This window comes from Ambystoma mexicanum, chromosome 5q (assembly GCF_040938575.1).
Source record: "Ambystoma mexicanum isolate Mex_15411 chromosome 5q, UKY_AmexF1_1, whole genome shotgun sequence".
Lineage (NCBI taxonomy): Eukaryota > Metazoa > Chordata > Amphibia > Caudata > Ambystomatidae > Ambystoma > Ambystoma mexicanum.
Genome location: NC_090933.1, coordinates 137,370,046 through 137,384,355, shown reverse-complemented (window position 1 = coordinate 137,384,355; position 14,310 = coordinate 137,370,046).

The window sequence follows — 14,310 nt, the reverse complement described above, 5'->3', positions numbered from 1 at the left end:
GGGGCCTGGTGGAGGGTGACCCTGGATGCTGGGGGGTGGGGGTGCAGGGGGACATGAGTGGGGGCCTGGTGGAGGGTGACCCTGCACTGCCGGGGGGTGGGGGTGGTGGGAGACATGAGTGGGGGCCTGGTGGAGGGTGACCCTGCACTGCCGGGGGGTGGGGGTGGTGGGAGACATGAGTGGGGGCCTGGTGGGGGCTGCCCATGGTGGCAGGGGGGTGGGGGTGGTGGGAGACATGAGTGGGGGCCTGGTGGAGGGTGACCCTGCACTGCCGGGGGGTGGGGGTGTTGGGAGACATGAGTGGGGGCCTGGTGGAGGCTGCCCATGGTGGCAGGGGGGTGGGGGTGGTGGGAGACATGAGTGGGGGCCTGATGGAGGGTGACCCTGCACTGCCGGGGGGTGGGGGTGGTGGGAGACATGAGTGGGGGCCTGGTGGAGGGTGACCCTGCACTGCCGGGGGGTGGGGTGGTGGGAGACATGAGTGGGGGCCTGGTGGGGGCTGCCCATGGTGGCAGGGGGGTGGGGGTGGTGGGAGACATGAGTGGGGGCCTGGTGGAGGCTGCCCATGGTGGCTGGGGGGTGGGGGTGGTGGGAGACATGAGTGGGGGCCTGGTGGAGGGTGACCCTGGATGCTGGGGGTTGGGGGTGCAGGGGGACATGAGTGGGGGCCTGGTGGAGGCTGCCCCTGCACTGCCGGGGGGTGGGGGTGGTGGGAGACATGAGTGGGGGCCTGGTGGAGGGTGACCCTGCACTGCCGGGGGGTGGGGGTGGTGGGAGACATGAGTGGGGGCCTGGTGGAGGCTGCCCATGGTGGCAGGGGGGTGGGGGTGGTGGGAGACATGAGTGGGGGCCTGGTGGAGGCTGCCCCTGCACTGCTGGGGGGTGGGGGTGGTGGGAGACATGAGTGGGTGCCTGGTGGAGGCTGCCCCTGCACTGCTGGGGGGTGGAGGTGGTGGTCGACATGAGTGGGGGCCTGGTGGAGGCTGCCCATGGTGGCAGGGGGGTGGGGGTGGTGGGAGACATGAGTGGGGGCCTGGTGGAGGCTGCCCATGGTGGCAGGGGGGTGGGGGTGGTGGGAGACATGAGTGGGGGCCTGGTGGAGGCTGCCCCTGCACTGCTGGGGGGTGGGGGTGGTGGGAGACATGAGTGGGTGCCTGGTGGAGGCTGCCCCTGCACTGCTGGGGGGTGGGGGTGGTGGTAGACATGAGTGGGGGCCTGGTGGAGGCTGCCCATGGTGGCAGGGGGGTGGGGGTTGTGGTAGACATGAGTGGGGGCCTGGTGGAGGCTGCCCATGGTGGCAGGGGGGTGGGGGTGGTGGGAGACATGAGTGGGGGCCTGGTGGAGGCTGCCCCTGCACTGCTGGGGGGTGGGGGTGGTGGGAGACATGAGTGGGGGCCTGGTGGGGGCTGCCCATGGTGGCAGGGGGGTGGGGGTGGTGGGAGACATGAGTGGGGGCCTGGTGGAGGGTGACCCTGCACTGCCGGGGGGTGGGGGTGGTGGGAGACATGAGTGGGGGCCTGGTGGAGGCTGCCCATGGTGGCAGGGGGGTGGGGGTGGTGGGAGACATGAGTGGGGGCCTGATGGAGGGTGACCCTGCACTGCCGGGGGGTGGGGGTGGTGGGAGACATGAGTGGGGGCCTGGTGGAGGGTGACCCTGCACTGCCGGGGGGTGGGGGTGGTGGGAGACATGAGTGGGGGCCTGGTGGGGGCTGCCCATGGTGGCAGGGGGGTGGGGGTGGTGGGAGACATGAGTGGGGGCCTGGTGGAGGCTGCCCATGGTGGCTGGGGGGTGGGGGTGGTGGGAGACAAGAGTGGGGGCCTGGTGGAGGGTGACCCTGGATGCTGGGGGTTGGGGGTGCAGGGGGACATGAGTGGGGGCCTGGTGGAGGCTGCCCCTGCACTGCCGGGGGGTGGGGGTGGTGGGAGACATGAGTGGGGGCCTGGTGGAGGGTGACCCTGCACTGCCGGGGGGTGGGGGTGGTGGGAGACATGAGTGGGGGCCTGGTGGAGGCTGCCCATGGTGGCAGGGGGGTGGGGGTGGTGGGAGACATGAGTGGGGGCCTGGTGGAGGCTGCCCCTGCACTGCTGGGGGGTGGGGGTGGTGGGAGACATGAGTGGGTGCCTGGTGGAGGCTGCCCCTGCACTGCTGGGGGGTGGAGGTGGTGGTGGACATGAGTGGGGGCCTGGTGGAGGCTGCCCATGGTGGCAGGGGGGTGGGGGTGGTGGGAGACATGAGTGGGGGCCTGGTGGAGGCTGCCCATGGTGGCAGGGGGGTGGGGGTGGTGGGAGACATGAGTGGGGGCCTGGTGGAGGCTGCCCCTGCACTGCTGGGGGGTGGGGGTGGTGGGAGACATGAGTGGGTGCCTGGTGGAGGCTGCCCCTGCACTGCTGGGGGGTGGGGGTGGTGGTAGACATGAGTGGGGGCCTGGTGGAGGCTGCCCATGGTGGCAGGGGGGTGGGGGTTGTGGTAGACATGAGTGGGGGCCTGGTGGAGGCTGCCCATGGTGGCAGGGGGGTGGGGGTGGTGGGAGACATGAGTGGGGGCCTGGTGGAGGCTGCCCCTGCACTGCTGGGGGGTGGGGGTGGTGGGAGACATGAGTGGGTGCCTGGTGGAGGCTGCCCCTGCACTGCTGGGGGGTGGGGGTGGTGGTAGACATGAGTGGGGGCCTGGTGGAGGCTGCCCATGGTGGCAGGGGGGTGGGGGTGGTGGTAGACATGAGTGGGGGCCTGGTGGAGGCTGCCCATGGTGGCAGGGGTGTGGGGGTGGTGGGAGACATGAGTGGGGGCCTGGTGGAGGCTGCCCCTGCACTGCTGGGGGGTGGGGGTGGTGGGAGACATGCATTGTTGATCAGTAGTGCAAGGTGACATGTGGGTTGGCTGGGGGCATGCCCATGGTGGATGGGCTGCCTGCGGGACATGAGCAGGGGTGCAGGGTAGTCCCCCGTGGTGTGGGCTGCCTGCAGGGGCCGTGGAGGTTGTGGAGCGTACACCTGGGAGGACCCACAAGGCCAATTCACGTGTAGTACTCCCCAGAACCCCTGAAATACACATACCTTGCTGGTATCGCGTGTGCAACTTACCGCGCACCCCTGAAATACACGTACCCTGCTCGCACTGGGACTATCGCGTGTGTAACTTCCCGCGCACCCCTGAAATACACGTACCCTGCTGAAATCGCGTGTGGAACTTCCCGCGCACCCCTGAAATACACATACCTTGCTGAAATCACGTGTGGAACTTCCCGCGCACCCCTGAAATACACGTACCCTGCTCGCACTGGGCCAATCACGCGTGGAACTTCCCGCGCACCCCTGAAATACACGTACCCTGCTCGCACTAGGACTATCGCGTGTGTAACTTCCCGCGCACCTCTGAAATACACGTACCCTGATGGAATCGCGTGTGGAACTTCCCGCGCACCCCTGAAATACACGTACCCTGCTCGCACTGGGCCAATCGCGTGTGGAACTTCCCGCGTCCCCCTGAAATACACGTACCCTGCTCGCACTGGGCCAATCGCGCGTGGAACTTCCCGCGCACCCCTGAAATACACGTACCCTGCTCGCACTGGGACTATCGCGTGTGTAACTTCCCGCGCACCCCTGAAATACACGTACCCTGATGGAATCGCGTGTGGAACTTCCCGCGCACCCCTGAAATACACGTACCCTGCTCGCACTGGGCCAATCGCGTGTGGAACTTCCCGCGCACCCCTGAAATACACGTACCCTGCTCGCACTGGGACTATCGTGTGTGTAACTTCCCGCGCACCTCTGAAATACACGTACCCTGATGGAATCGCGTGTGGAACTTCCCGCGCACCCCTGAAATACACGTACCCTGCTGAAATCGCGTGTGGAACATCCCGCGCACCCCTGAAATACACATACCTTGCTGAAATCACGTGTGGAACTTCCCGCGCACCCCTGAAATCCACGTACCCGGCCAAATCGCATGTGACACTTCCCGCGCACCCCGGTATACACGCACACGTATTTTTTTGTCAGCGGGTCCGTGTTTGTGGGTACCCCTTTGCACGTCATTTGTCCTGGAGGGCCACAGTATAGGACATTCATCATGGCAGTATATAGGTGCTATTTGTTGGCGCACCTTTTGGCGCACATTTCTTACAGCCGCAGAGACGCTACCGCCTGCTTTCTTGTGGCGGTCGTGTTTGTGCCTGTGTGCTGGTTTGAGCGTGCGCTTTTTTGCCCTATTCTTTTCCATGAATACGTGTTGTAGGCGAGCGTGTGGGCGTTCCGCGCACTTGTGCCCTGTACTTCCCCCGTGACGCCCACGTTTTGGCAAGTTGTTCCCCATTCCGAGTGTTACGCCCGTGTTCCGCCTACTTTTGTTGCGTGCGCCGCGCTATGTGCGATTTTCGCTCTGGCCTGTGCGATTTTCGCTGTGACCTGGCACACGCTGTTAGATGGCCTGTGCGCCAACGTGCACCGCGCACTTTTTTATCGCACATCCGCTGGTTTTCTCACGCACGGACTTCCATGAATCGATGTGCGCTGCTTTTCGTGCGATTTTCGCACTTGCACTGCGATTTTCGCTATTCCACTGCGATTCGCACGTTTTTGCCCACTTGCGCCGCGCTAATTATTCCATGAATCGGCCTCTTAATCTGCAGTGATCTTCTTGGATCCCTGCTGGGCTTGGAGGTATTTGTAGTTACCCTCATCAGTGGTGCCTGAACTCTGTTTGATTTCTAGAAGGAACCCTGCCTCATAGAGGTTTTCTTCTTCATACCAAATAAGGTCTTTAATAATTAACGATGGAAGGTTTAAAAAAACTGTATCCATATTTTTATTATGCAGGAACTGTATCCTTTCAATATTGCACGACTTAATCAGATGTAATGAGGTGTTAAATACAGCCATAAGGGTTGATCTATTGGGAAAATGGTCTTTCTTATGGTGATTTTTAATCGTCAGTAGGAATCCGTCTGTTTGCTTAAAGTGCATCTTACTCCATGCAATTTTTGTTTGCTTCCCTAAATTTTGGTTCACAACTTGGATCTGATTCACTGCACCTTCTTTTATGTTATCTCTCCTCAGGGATTTCCTTCTCGCCTCTAAGGTCATGAACTGAGACTCCTCATAGCTGTTCAAGTTACTACACTTTACGTCTTACAAGTCAAAGTTGGTTTTGTGAGAGGAGCTCTGCTCTTCAATCACTTCTTCGATATTGCTTGGCGGGGGATAAAATGAGATAGAGTATATCGATAAGTGCATAAGATCCTCATCTTGTGAGACCTTATACGTATCACTTGCCTCCAAGGAGTTTTCTTTAGGTATTGACATTGTACTATTAAGTATTGCAGGTTGATCTTTATTTGTTTTTCTTTTAGTTTTTACTTTTATTTTAAAATGTATTGGGGTAGTTAATAAGTCTAATAGCATTATTAGACTTATTCTGTTTGGTTAATTGTAAATTCTTGTTTTTTTGGTGTTGAGGGTCTCTGTTCCTTTCATTCGTTTCTTTTTTCCTCTCCTCGCTTGAAATACCTCAAACAACGGTCTGAGGATGTTACCCCTTCTGTCTCAGTTTCCTCTCTTAAGGAGGTCGATTCGACTTAAACTTCAATCACCGATTCTAAATGCATCAATTGTTCACCCTCATTATTCTCCCCTATTGCAACAATCTCCAGTTGAGAATCTGTTACAATATCAAACCCAATTAGCAACCTCTCTTCGTCAGTTTGGGAGCCCACTTCTGCACAGTCCTTATTACAGGGGTCTCTTTTTTGGATTTCTGTCAATAGGTTTGCCAAATCAGTGTGACCTTGTGTGTAGCTTGATTAGCTCGCTGTCCAGTCAATTTCTAATGCCAGTAGCTCGTTCATATTGTCTTGGGCTGCTATTTTACGTTCCAGCGTTTCATAGAGCTTCATTAATGCAAAAATGCCATTATTTATGGCGTTTAACAGTTAAATTCCCTAGATTAGGATACAATATTGGTGAATGAGATCGATTAGAGACAGGATTTAAGGGCTGTACATCTAATTGTGTTTCAGGCACCATGTCTGTTTCATTACAGCCTGCACTGTTTCTCTGCTTTCAATTTCATAGTTTCTGAAGGTGATCCCCTATTTCCAAAATTCTCAAGACAATGGGCCTCATTCTGAGTTTGGAGGCAGCCATGGCGCTATTTGCGCCATGGCTGCTTCCAAAACTGGGTCCGCACCGATCTGGTTGAATCGGGACTTACTGGGTCATTCTGACCCTGGAGGACCCGGTAAGTCCCCATTCAACCAACCATTCCCCATTCCCATTTGAGCCCCGAAAGGGCTCAATGGGAATGGGGAAGACGCGAATAATAGCACCATGGTCCCTTAGCGGGACCCGTAAAGGACGTGTGGTCAGACTACACATCCTTTACGGTTCCCGCTAAGGGACCTCGGAATTGGGCGGTAAGGGATTACTGGCACCAGTCTCCTTAACGGTGCCCGGTATCCCTTACCGCCCAAGTCAGAATGACCCCCATTGACTTGGCAACATGGTTACAACTTGTGAATACTGAAGGGGTCTTTGGGAATCCTCATTCAAATGGAACATGGCCACAATATTTGCTATTTGTTAATTCCTCGGCTATCTGCATGATGCAGTGTTTGGAAGCCACCGTCTGGAATGGTCAGGGAAATTGCCGTGAGCTCTTTAGCATAGACTGGCATTGCAGATCTCAGTCTATACATTCTTACACGGCTCTGTTTGTACCGGTTTAAGTTTTTTTCTTTGCTCACAACAGAATTTCCAACCTACCTGCACCTATTAGCTGACGGTTTTATAGCGGGTATTTCCGTTGATAAGGCAGGTGCACGGGCGGGCTGCTGGCTGCACAGCTAAACAGCCCAACAGCACTCGCCGGTGCACTCCGCGTGTGTGCGTGCGCGGATGCGCAAAGTTGTTTAAATACCCATGTAAGGCAGATGGGAGTGACTTATGATGCACTAAGAATAAAGGAAAAAAGTGCTCTTATTAAATGAAATTTAGGTACGTTTCGCTTTCCTAAGTGTTCACCGTATACTAGTTCAAGTCAATTATATCTCGTGAGTTTCATACCAGTTGAAATGTCACAGAATATAATGATCCGGCACAGCTCGGGCAGCGGTTCACCAGCTCAACAGCACCCGCTGGTGAACTGAACCATTCTACAGCTGGTGAAATTGCCCTGCTACCATGTTTCAAAAAGAAGGAATAAATACCCCCACTATGTTTACTTAGGCTAGTTTTGGCTTTGAGGAGTTGATCTGACCAACCACCAGATTCGTTAAACCCAATCGCCAAATAAACAAAGAACTTAACCTGCTCCAACTTTAGGCTACCTACCTCTACTACCAAGGGGCTGGGCTTAGCGAAAGGAGGTTTAAAACCCATAACTTTGGGTTTGTTGCCATTCAATTCTAACCCAAGGTCTTTGTACTTTCCCATAAAGATATCAAGAGATGTTTTCAACCCTTTTGGTGTCGTTGTGACGATCACTGCATCATCTGCTAAAAAAGGGTAGGCCACCTCTTATATGAAATCCTAGTCGGACCCAAGGCAACCGCCTATAATGCGTCAACTATTCCCTGAATATATATTGAAAAGAAAAGCAGTGCCAAGACGCTTTCTTGGCGGACCCCCTTCTGCACATCAAAGGGTTTCTATTGTTCCCTGCCAAGCCCATAGCGGACCACGGCCTGTGCATCCACATATATAGTTTTATTGCATCAACTAGTGGAACCGGTGCTTTCCTGCCCTCCATAACTTGCCACAAGGCTTCTCCTGGTACTGAATCAAAGGCAGTTTTGAAATCTAATAAAATGGCATATCATTTTATTTTGAGAAAGCTGGTGTATTTCTGTATTAATAAAAAGAGCAAAAAGCAGTGGTCTAACATGCCCCCGCCCGACAAAATCCAGCCTGGGCATCACTGATAATCCCTGAGTCATCTGGCCACTTTTGCAATTTAATTTGGGGCACATTCCCAAATGTTTTCCCAACACACAATCCAATAATGAAATTGGGTGGTAGTTTCTGGCCGATCTCTTCCTCCTTTTTTATATACTGGGACTATTATTGCCTCCCTCTATGATCTAGGGATTTGCCCCGAGCAGAGAGCAGCATTTAAAACCCCACTCAAGACCGGGATCCAGACAGTCAATTCTTCTCTATAGAAATCCAAGGGTATCAAGTCGGGGCCTGCTGCTTTTACTAATTTCTGTGAGACCAAGGCCTCTTCCACATCTGCTCTAGAAATAAACAATACATCTGTGAGCGCGGGGGGTGGCATAGACAAATCATTGGTTTTAGGCAACACATGTGGGTTTCCCGGGACTACGTACAGGCTGGAAAAATCTCTCCTCCATACATCTCCCGGAACACAACAATGGAGAGTCTGTCTGACAGCCATCTCTCCTTGGGTAGCTAATTTCAAGAATCGTGTCATGTCCCTATCCTCCAAGGACAAATATAGAGCCTTCCGGGAGAATTTTACATAGTGCCCTTTTTTATTTATTAATAGCACCCTATATTTGGCTCTTAAATTATGTAGGGAACTTCTATCCAATGAACTTTGAGATTTTGCGCATAAAACTATATATCTCTTGGCCCTAGAATACTCCTCATCATAACAGGGATTTGTCACCACCAGCCTCTTTTTTATCTTATCATTTGACTTAGTCAAGAATGGTATCAATTTCTTGCCCAAGGTCTCAAATTCTACAATTACAGTACTAGCTGATAGACTTGTGTTACAAATACTCCCCACATTCTCCTCAAATGCTACATATGTCTCCCCTTTAAATTCCCTTCCAATCCAATTTGTCCACTTCACAGTTTTCCTGGCAAGTCCTTCTATTGCAATTAGTTTGTTAGCCCTTGGGCTAACATCCCCAAGGGACCCACTAGTCCCAATGTGAGCATTAAAGGACAGAGCTTTATGGTCACTCTCACTCCTATCAACTAAAACTAAATCCCCAGCTCTAATCCAGCTACTGCCTGTGAGGAGTATATAGTCAATTTGAGAGGATCCCTTGGAGCCCCTAAAGGTTGTACAAGCTGGTTGGTCGCCTACCAATCTTCCATTACAGGCTCTAAGATTTAAATTTGCTATAATAGACGCTGTTTCCACTGCCACTTTATGAGTTCTTTTATGGATATTGTCACTTTTCACTAGTTCATATAGGCAGTTACGTTCCTTGACTTCAAAACGCAGGTTGTTGTAAAACACAAGTTTTTTTTCAGTGGCTCTTCCACAGAGAGGTGTACTCGGTCTAGGCGCATTTGTCGGACAACACTGTCCACCCATCACAGGTCACCCAACTGATACCCCTTCTTATCTTCTTTTCCATCAACTCTATGCCACTTCTTCAACTTGACAGTGCGGTTTGTTTCATTCATCAGTGTCACACTCTTCAGACTCTGTGTCGTGGCTTATTTGGTTGAAGTGCATTTGTCACACTTTCTTGCACTCTACTGGATGTTGTCAATACTTGATTTCTCATATAATACGCAGTTTCTTGAATGCTCTTGGCTTTTTACCAATACTTGTTTGCTCATATAATACTCATTTCCTTGAAGGCTCTTCAGCGAGGTCCTCGACCGCTATGGGTATTCTCCTTCCCGTGTGGTACCTCGCTCTTTCTCCCAGTGGCTTCTCATGGCTCTGCTCACGCAGAGTTGCTCCCCCTGCAACTCTGTCTTTCACCAACTGCTTTTCTCAGTCAGGCCGCTCTCCCTCCTGCGGTCTGTTACAAGCCTCCAGCGTTCTCCCACTTCGCTTCCTGCTACATAACCTCTGGAATTGTGAAAGAGTCCCGAGCGCTCCTCCTGCCAAACCGACATAGTGGAGAGGTCTGCTTGCACGTAGCAGCCAGTTTTATTGACTCCACAGCTAACTCCATTTCTAAATGGTTTTTAAAGCTCCTGCCATCAAAATGAGACCAGGAAAAAACTAGACTGCTCCCCATTAGAACAGTAATTCTGCCTTACTCGTTCTGTCCTCCTCCTCGTCCCAGTTCACAGTTGAGGCTGGTATGGATCTGTATTACCAAAATGAGGCTGACATGTGTTTTTTATTACCAAAATGAGGCTGATATGTGTTTGAATTAAGCAAATGAGGATGTGCCTTCATAGTTGGTCTCTTCCTCATACCAGTATTAAACTGGTGTTTTTTGTTGACAGGTTGGGGAAAAGAATCGGGAAAGGTTTGACAATTGCCTACAAAGGCTTGAGGTATAGATGGTTCATTTCAAAAGGAAAATAGGGGATACCATGTGTCACCTAAGGACATTCTCTCCCCACTGCCCAAGTCTCCTCCACCCAGGTGATCCTCCCTCGCATATCCACCCCCATGGTCAGGATCCAAAAGTGATGGCCTTTCCCTGGCCACCCGAGAAGAGGATACGGGGGGGGAACTGTTGAAGGGACCCTCAGGTTCCTCAAACTACCATGTTCCTCAATAAGTTCTTTAGTGCTTGATTAAATGTTGCCACACGGCCACCCCTTTATGGCAAGGTCCTAGTGCGAAGGAGATCCTGGACTTGTCACAAAGAATGAGATACACAACACTCTGAGACCAGAATTTGAAGTTCTCACAGTTTTTATTTATTTACAGATATAGCCCTCTGAGCAACAGGGTAAACATCAAAACAATTATAAAGGCTACTTCCACCCCACAAGTACCCTTTAAAGGTTCTGTCTGCTGACAATTGATCCACCTAGACTCCCATACAGTAAGGGGATCACTCATATATCAAAAAGGGAGCTTTTCTATAAGCAAAACAAAGGGCCTCATTACAAGGTTGCGGGTACTAAATCTTATTCTCCGGCATTCCGGTGCCACCCATGTCTGGCAACCCGTGATGCCGGAAACTCCACCTGATTTCGTGTTGGCGTGCATTTGCATTTCGGCATACCAGAAATGACAGCACTGGAATGCTGGAAATACCAACAAAACCCGCCCAAAATGCCAACACCGGCATCCTCGGTACCAGTGACTCTGATTCTGGCAACACTTTTCTGGAGCCACCAGAACAGGAAATTGTTTGCCAGCTATTACTAAAACACAATCCATTGCAATCCTGACAGCACAGGCGACATACCACAATCCTGAGCACAGAAACACAACCATTAACATGGCAGGAAGAGACTGTGCGACCTGGAAGCGCAAGCCACGCTTCAGTGAGGTGGAGCTGAACATGTTGTCGGACACCATAGTCCAGCATGCTGATGAACTTTTCTCAACTGACCAGCGCAGGCAGGCCCAGCTGCTGAAGAAGACCATATGGGAGGAGTTTTCCCAGAAAGTCACAGCAGTTGGCAGAACCCCCCGCACTGTGCGAGACTGCCACAAGAAGTGGGACGACCTGCGCTTGAAGGTGTGCAACCTCCTCACACCCAGCGCAGACAGGGCATCCCCAATCCACCTGCTGCCCTGGGAGGAGACGTGCAGCAGTGTGCTGCACCTCAAGTCAATAGAAGGGGTCGGTGCTGTGGAGGCCGGAGCCAAGACACCTGAGGAGGCTGGTGAGTACATGTAAACCCAATGTGACATCAACCACCCTGTCCACCATGCGCCCACTACAGCAGCAAAATATGTCAAGTGCATCGTGCACAACACCAATACAGCCTTGCAACCCCCTCCTCCCCAAGGCCTGCAACCTGGGTGCACACAACCTATACAGAAGATGTTTCTGCTGCCACTCAAACACACATCCACCTGTCACAGCAAAATTGGCATGTGTCCGCCGTACTAGCCCTAGCACAAAGTCACATCAGTGCTAAGCCCCTTCACCAACCGAATATGACCAGTGTCACACACCAAGGAAACATGTGACTCCCTCGTCCCAGCCAGCCTGACCCATGACCACAAATTGCCACCTATCCCTGTAAGTGCTACAGGCTGCAGGCACATGACGACCACATCCTTGGCACACCCAACCCCAACACAACATCATACAGCGTGTGGGACACACCCCTAACACCCTACCCAGCAATTATCAGTACACCATGACAGTGTCTCAGGCACACCATCCTATCAGGTATGTACATTACACATCCACCCACACAGTATGCATGACACAACCATGAGTGCACTATACCATGTCCCCCGCCATGTCCCTGGCACAGCACCATCATAAAAAGCCAAAGTATGAATCTCTGCCTCATTAATCCACACTCATCACCGACGACCTACCTTTCTGACACCCTCAGGCACATCATCTGGCAATGAGGAGGCTCATCCAAGCACCTCAAGGGGCACTAGCCGTCAATGCCAACGAACACAATGGACCACCACCACCTCAACCCAGGACTCCACGGCCTCAACAGGAACAAATGTGACTGCAACCCCAGCTGCATTCGTCAAGCACCCTCAGTACCCACTGGTGCAACCAGTCCAGCCACCTAAGGCCCCACTGATAGAACCAGTCCAGCCACTCAGGCCCCACCGGTGCAACCAGTCCAGCCACCTCAGGCCCCACTGGTGCAACCAGTCCAGCCACCTCAGGCCTCAACGGTGCAACCAGTCCAGCCACCTCAGGCCCCCACAAGCTGCAGCTGCAGCAGTGCCACCACCACCACCACCGCAGCCACAAGGCTATGCACATGCATGCATTTTAGAGAACAAAGCTGATGACGTTGCAGTAGACATAGAGGATACCACCAACCACAGCATTGATAATCCACTGCTATTCAGCCCCATGGGCCCAATTAGCCCACAATGCCCACGCTTCCCCAGTGTGAGGAAAATAAATGGTCGACTCAGCCGAATGGAACAACGCCAGGATGCCCTTACAGCCCTGGTGCAACAGCACCTCCAGGAGGCGTGGCTCATGCGTGAGAGCATCCAGGTCAGTGGACGCCGTAATGCCTATGCACTTGGTCGCTGTATACATGCTATCGTACAGATGTCAAGGAAGGTACGGGAGGGGAACAGTGTTATGTAGTCTATAGCAGAGACAATGGCGATGTTCCTCCAGGCCTTCCTGGACCAACAGAAAACGGCACTCAACCCCACGCACCATCCACAAGCACAACACCTGCTAGTTCGGTGCAGAGCAGCCCAAGGCGGCATTCGTTGCGGCTGGCCCAATCGGCACACAGCCGCACGCCTGACCCGAAAAGGGGACAAATATAGCCCATGGACACATATATGCCCTCTCTGTGACTTGTGAAAATCATCATTGTCGAACATGACAGGAGTTATGTAGAGACAGTTGGGGGGTGGGCGGAGCAGTGGGGAGGGATAGTTGCGGAGGAGGAGTGGGGAGGGATAGTTGGGGAGGGTGAGTGGGGAGGGATAGTTGGGGAGGGTGAGTGGGGAGGGATAGTATTTCCGGTAGTGGTGAATAAGTTCCACTCATGCAACCCGGCCATCCATGCCATCACTGTGCTGTGCAATTGACAGCTCGTCATCACTGATATCCTCTTCTGCCTCTGGTGGGTGCATGCCCATGTCGGGTGGGCAGTAGGACGTTGCGCCTGATATACATGTTGTGCAACTTTGCACAGGCAAGGACTATCTTTCCAACCTTCACGGGGTGTACATAAGTGCGCCCCCCGATCTGCTTAGGCAGCGGACCCTTTTCTTTAACAGGCTAAATGTCTGTTCAATTGTAGATCCAGTGTGGATATGGGCACGGTTATATCCCTGCTCGTGCTGGTTGTGTGGTTGGCTCACGGGGGTAATCAGCCATGGCATCAGGGGATAACCAGCATCACCTGCATGGGAACAACAGAAAGTGTAGAATGTCATACTTCTGACAATATCGTGTTGGTACAGTCTGTACAGTGTTCACTAAACAATGCAAAATTGCACATGCAAAATGCTGGTTACATAGCATATGTCCTATTTTGGGTAATAGAAATGTACATTGTTAATATGCGTGGTGGGTGTGTGGTGTGCAGTGCCTTTCACATGGCCCATTCACAACCACCATGACCTCTGACCCTTTCACTACAACTCCCACAAATGAGACTGATGTATATGTTGTTATTGTGGTAGAATTGGTCAAATGCAATAATACTATTATGTCCATCAGACTGAATCATAGATATGTGCGGCAAATCATTTCAACTTCTAATCACATTAGTGGTAGAGTCTTCTGTTCCAGTACACTGCCTCAACAGCATGCCTGGCCACCAGCTCCACATGTGTGCAGTCCAATGCACCTATCACGTTGGGCATGCCTGCGTGAGCATGGAAGGCAATTATAGTGGCATTGACCTGGTCAGCAGTCCTGGATAGGCTGATGTGATATCCATTGTGACGCAGGAGTCCATCTGTGACCTGAAACAGGACACACGAAAAACAGGGTTG